Source organism: Odontesthes bonariensis, chromosome 9 (assembly GCF_027942865.1).
Source record: "Odontesthes bonariensis isolate fOdoBon6 chromosome 9, fOdoBon6.hap1, whole genome shotgun sequence".
In the NCBI taxonomy this organism is placed as follows: domain Eukaryota; kingdom Metazoa; phylum Chordata; class Actinopteri; order Atheriniformes; family Atherinopsidae; genus Odontesthes; species Odontesthes bonariensis.
In genome coordinates this window covers 39,413,202-39,419,802 of record NC_134514.1, presented here as the reverse complement: position 1 = coordinate 39,419,802, position 6,601 = coordinate 39,413,202, and the positions used below count along the sequence as shown (strand labels likewise).

The following is a 6,601-nucleotide window of genomic DNA, read 5'->3' as shown; positions in this document are numbered from 1 at the left end:
GACACCTCCAGGAGGCTAGACAGTGATCACTGCTCCTCACACCACAACAACCATCTTTTCTTCCACAACCACAAGCTGCTCCAGCCTCTCACCAACTGCACGCCAGTCATAGTGGGGTGGGGATACAAACCCTGGTTCGGGTAGGGGGTAGAAATTAGTGTCCTTATCTGTTGAGTACAGATAAAGTCATTGTAGTGGGTGACTTTAATATTCATGTAGATGTTGAAAATGACAGCCTGAATATGAACTTTAATTCTATATTAGACTCTATTGGATTTTCTCAGAGTGTTCACAGACCGACTCACTGCCTTAATCACACCCTTGATCTTGTTCTGACTTATGGCATTGAGAGTGAACAGTTAACAGTGTTCCCTCATAACCCTGTCTTATCTGACCATTTTCTGATAACCTTTGAGTTTACATTGCTTGACTATACAGCTTCTGAGAAGAAATGTACATATAGAAGGTGTCTATCAGAGGATGCTGTAACCAGATTTAAAGAATTAATTCCATCATCCTTTTCTTCACTGCCATGTGCAGATATGACAGAGGACGACTACCTAAACTTTACTCCAGCAACACTTGACTCTCTTGTTGACAGCACTATAGTTTCAATGCGTACAGCACTGGACAATGTTGCCCCTCTGAAAAGGAAGGTAATCAGTCAGAAGAGGTTGGCTCCTTGGTATAATTCACAGCTGCGTGCTTTAAAGCAGACTGCAAGAAAGCTGGAGAGACAGTGGCGTTCCTCTAATTTAGAAGAGTCTCAGTTAGTCTGGAAAGATAGTTTAATAACGTATAAGAAAGCCCTTCGTAAAGCTAGAACTGCTTATTATTCATCATTGATAGATGAGAATAAGAATAATCCCAGGTTTCTCTTCAGCACTGTAGCCAGTCTGACAAAGAGTCCGAGCTCTGCTGAGCCAGGTATTCCTTTAACTCTCAGCAGTGATGATTTCATGAGCTTCTTTATCAATAAAATTGTTTCTATTAGAGAGAAGATTGATGGAGTCCTTCCCACTGTTATCAGTGATGTATCATCAAGTACAGCAACTTTAGAAGTATCTTTAGAACAGTGGTAGGCAGCCTTTTGACACGAGAGTGCCACTTTGAAATTTTTAACAATTTTTCAACAAACCATTAACAATAACGCAAAGTTAAATTACGATACAAAATACAAACACATTATCAACATATCTGGAGTTTTATTCCATCCATATAGTGCGCATCTTTTGCAACATTTGCACATCTGCAGTGCAACATTTTTAAAGATATTTTTCACTTATTGAACACACTTCATAAACATATTGCACTGGGAAGAGACGCAAAAACTGAGGCCATAGTGCAACTATATCTGTACATCATAATAATACAAGCATGCTAGTACTGTAGCATAACAAAGCAGTCATAACATCTGTATTATAGCATAACAAAATAGACACATCAACATTTCAAGAACATGAACAAACAGCTACACATTTAAACTAAAACCAAGTGTAGGCTGGCAACATCAAATTAACAGTCAGTGTGATCCCTGGCCCTGCTAGGCTTGGCTGAGCTCTGTGATCTGTGGCATGTAGTTGGTTACCTTGAGTTGTAAACATGCCTCAGAGTGCTCCGTTGTTAACCGACTGCGGATGGTGCTGAGCACATGTTTCATGTGTGAGAACACCTGCTCACAGAGATATGTTGACCCAAAGACTGACAGCAGTGCCAGTGCAATGTCCCGGAGACAGCTGAATTTCTCAGGTGAGGATGTGGGCTCCATGGTCTTGCACTGGTGAGGATTCTAGCTGTTTTCTGAGCTCCACAAACTTTGTCCCCCACAGGGATGAGCTCTTCAGCACAATCAGCTGCATTTCCATGTCCTCTGTATCCATCCATTCAATCAGAGTAGCATCCAAACCATGTCCATCAAAGCTGTCGGGGTTGATCAAGAAAGAGAACATTGGTCCATACCTTTTGAAATCCACAAATCGCGTTTTGAACTCCGCCTCCAGCTCGCGCATGTACGTGGTTATTTCAGCGGTCCTGATGTTACGGTGAGAGGACAGCTCTCGCAGGTTTCGGAAGTAGCAGAAAATGGAGGTGGAAATGTCATCTGAGAATATCGCCAGCTTACCGACAAAAGCAGTCCATGTCTCAAACATGTCCAAAACAGTTTGTCCTGCACCTTGCAGTCTGAGATTGAGCCCGTTCAGATGTCCCGTAATGTCCGCAAGAAACACAAGTTTCACAATCCACTTCTCGTCCTCCAGTTCTGGATAATTTTGGCCCTTTTCAGACAAAAAGGCCTTGACAGCATCAAAGCAGCTGACAAATTGATGCAGAACTTTTCCACAGCTCAGCCATCCCACTGCTGTGTGGAGGGGCAGATCTGTGTATGCGCTGTCCAGCTCCTCCAGCAGGGCCTGAAACTGCCGGTGCGTCACTGCCGATCGTTAAGTTAATAAGTAATATAATAATATTTGCCACCGTGGCCATAACTTCATTGAGATCCGAATTTGACAATTTTGCACACAGATTTTCTTGATGTATTATGCAGTGGAGTTTCATGATGGGGTGGCCGACTTTTTCTTCAATCAGTTTGACAGCTCCCTTTTGTCTCCCAACCATGGCGGGGGTGCCGTCTGTGGTCACTGCAAACACTTTGTCGATGCAAATCCCTCGTTCCTCAAAATGTTCAATTAAAGCCCTGGCTATGTCTTCACCTTTTGTTGTGTCAGGCATTGGCTTCAAGCAGCAAAGTTCCTCTCTGAAAGTCGAATCACAGTACCTTGCCATGACTGCCAAACGCGGGATGTCATTCACGTCCACGCTTTCATCAAGTGCAATGTTAAAAACCGCAGCATCTCTTAATCCAGCTGTTTGCTGAACTCTGACATTTTCAGCCATTTCATCGATACGTCGCTGAACACTTCTTGCTGACATGGGAATGTCCTTTATTCGTGTCTTTTTTTTTGGCTTTTTATGCTTTTAATGATAGGACAGTTGGAGAGAGACAGGAAGCAGGGGGCAGAGAGAGGGGGGAGACAAGCAGCAAAGGACCGTCCGGTGCGGGACCCGAACTGGGGCCAGCTGCAGCCTCTGCACATGCGCCACCGACCGCCCCCTTTATTTGTGTCTTAATCGTGTCTTTATTTGGCAAGTTTTCAAAAAAGAGCATCAGAGCAACTGAGCCTAAATTCACCATCTGGATACGGCTTCACATGCTTTGCAATGCAATGGGCAATGCGATAGCTTGCTTCTGTTCCGTGATCTGTAGCAGTGGCAAAAACTTTGAGGGAGCTAGCTTGTTTATCATACCTGGACACAGCACGTTTAATTGACTCTGTTTTGTCTACTTGGTCTTTGAAAGTCTTCTCGTGCTTCGTCTCAAAATGCCGCTTAACACTTGATGTTCGGCACACAACATTCTCACAGCATAAAGTGCACACAGCACGGTCCTTCAAAAATATGAAACCAAACTCTTGTGTCCATGAGGACTGGAATGCTCTAGTTTTGGCCTTCTTAGCAGCAGGTGTTGCCATTGTTTTAGGTATCCAAACGATTCCCATGGAGGTTGGAGCCGGAAGATGCTCCACGGGACCATGCAGACTGAATATGATTGGTCATTACGAAGGCGTGGTGTGCGCAGCCGCGGAAGCATTCTGCACCAACCTCGATGGGAATCGTTATTAGGACGCAGCGCTGCAGGGATTGGAGAGCTGTCACTAAAATCCAAGAAATCAGGCGCACGTCATAAAGCAACAGGTGCCAGTGTTTATGCCGCAGCGTGGCAAGGTTTCCGACTCCTGCTTTAGAACCTGATTTGTATTCAGACGGCTTCTGCCCAGTTGATCTCTCTGAGCTAACAACAGCAATAGTCTCTTCTAAACCATCAACTTGTATTTTACACCCAATCCCAACCAGACTGTTCAAGGAGGTTTTCCCCTTAATCGATACTTCCATATTGGATTTGATCAATCTGTCTTTGTTGACAGGATATGTACCTCAGCCTTTTAAGGTTGCTGTAATTAAACCTTTACTTAAAAAACCTACTCTTGATTCAGAAGTGTTAGCTCATTATAGACCTATATCCAATCTCCCTTTTATGTCTAAAGGTCTTGAAAAAATAGTTGCAGCTCAGCTTTGTGATCTCTTACACAGAAATAATCGGTTTGAAGAGTTTCAGTCAGGATTCAGAATGCATCATAGCACAGAAACTGCACTGCTGAAAGTTACCAATGATCTCCTCTTAGCCTCTGATAGCGGACTTGTGTCTGCTTGTCCTGTTGGATCTCAGTGCTGCATTTGATACGGTCGATCACAGTATCTTATTACAGAGACTTGAACATGTTATTGGGATTAAAGGAACTGCATTAGGCTGGTTTAAGTCATATTTATCTGATAGATTTCAGTTTGTTCTTGTAAATGAAGAATCTTCTGTGGGAACTTAGCTGCAGCTTCTCGTACAAACGAAGCAGTACTTCTCGGTGTCTTTTTAGGGTTTTTTACTGATCCAAATAAAAGACTATTACAGGACAAATAAAATAACGACAAACAGTCAACTCTAAATATACGTTGTTTTTTCCTCACTCCTATTTCTCGTTCTAAATTCGAACCTTCAGCTGTTCTCAACTGACATACAAACAAAGAAACGCCCCCTTGTAGTCCAAACATGCAACACCACATACAAGAACTAATCAATCAGGTCTAGAAACAACCGTTCTTTAAATACTATCCATACAATATCTAAACTAAATCTGAATGTGAACAATAATGATTAAAGATACAACATCTTCCTCACACACCAGAGTAAGTCATGGAGTTCCTCAGGGTTCTGTGCTTGGACCGATTCTTTTCACTTTATACATGCTTCCATTAGGTAACATTATTAGACAGCATGGCATAAATTTCCATTGCTATGCTGATGATACTCAGCTATACTTATCTATAAAACCAGATGAACCCAATAGGTTGGTCAGACTACAAGCATGTCTTAAAGACATAAAGACCTGGATGATTCAGAACTTTCTGCTTCTAAACTCAGACAAACTGAAGTCGTTATCTTTGGACCTGAACGCTTCAGGGAGAAACTGTCTAGATATATAGATACTCCAGAAACCAACTCTTGACCCTTCAGAGATCAAGAACTACAGACCGGTATCCCTTCTACCCTTCCTGTCCAAAACTCTTGAAGTTGCTGTCTTTAAACAACTGTCCTCTTACCTCCACCAGAACAACCTCTTGGACCCCCACCAGTCCGGGTTCAAGGTGGGCCACTCAACTGAGACGGCCCTCCTAGCAGTAACTGAGTCACTCCAAACTGCTCGAGCTAACTCTCTCTCCTCTGTCCTGGTTCTCCTGGACCTGTCTGCAGCATTTGACCCAGTTAACCACCACATCCTTCTCTCTACCCTGGAGGGAATGGATGTTTCTGGCTCTGCACTCTCCATGTTATCATCCTACCTGACAGATCGCTCCTACCAGGTAACACTGAGAGGGTCTGTGTCGAAGCCACGTAGGCTCACCACTGGGGTATCGCAAAGTCTGGTCTTGGGTCCTCTTCTTTTCTCCCTCTACACATCATCTCTTGGTTCTATCATCCACTCCCATAACTTTTCCTACCACTGCTATGCATTGCTGCGTGCCTGGCAGACATCTCTGGGTGGATGTCGATGCACCACCTTAAGCTCAACCTGGACAAGACTGAGCTGGTGTTTGTCCCGGGGAAGGGCTGCCCGTACCGAGACCTAGCCATCACCATGGATGACTCCGTGGTGACGTCAACTCGGACTGCGAGGAATCTGGGTGTGACCCTTGACGACCAACTGTCGTTCTCTGCAAACATCGCATCAGTGACCCGTTCCTGCCGATTCCTCCTCTACAACATCCGGAGGATTCGCTCCTTCCTCACCAAGGCAGCGCAGGTGCTCATCCAGGCTCTGGTTATCTCCCGCCTGGACTACTGCAACTCGCTCCTTGCTGGCACCCCGGCTTCTGCCATCAGACCTCTGGAACTGCTTCAGAAAGCTGCTGCTCGTCTGGTGTTCAACCTCCCCAAGTTCTCCCACACCACTCCCCTTCTCCGCTCTCTACACTGGCTCCCTGTAGCTGCAGCATCCAGTTTAAGACTCTGATGCTAGCCTACAGGACGGTGGAAGGAAGAGCTCCTTCATATCTCCAGGCTATGGTCAAGCCCTACGCCCCCGCCCGACCACTTCGCTCTGCGGCCACCAGGCGGCCGGCTGCCCCCTCACTCAGCGGTCCCTACGCATGATCGACACGGTCACGGCTTTTCTCTGTTCTGGCCCCCCGATGGTGGAACGATCTCCCACCTCTTCAGGAAACACTACCCTGATCCGCCCTCTTAGGACATCACCTGTTTCGTCCTAGTTCCTTACGCACTTATTTGTTTCCTAAATTGTCTTCCCATTTGTCTAGGTAGCTAACTTACTGTACTTATTCTAGCACTAGTTATGCTCTTAGCTGTCTTAAAGAAATGCACTTGTGATTTCTTGTGACCTGAAGTTCTTTTGCCTGCCGATGTGGAACACACTTATTGTAAGTCGCTTTTAACTCGTGTTTCCCTGTTCCAACAGATATCCTTTGAATGGTG

The 6,601-nt window shown here is 45.0% G+C and overlaps 1 pseudogene; it reads left to right on the top strand.

Annotated features, from left to right (window-relative positions):
* Positions 1-3,456: 3,456 nt before the first annotated feature.
* On the top strand, positions 3,457-6,343 carry LOC142388721 (uncharacterized; annotated as a pseudogene).
* Positions 6,344-6,601: the final 258 nt, after the last annotated feature.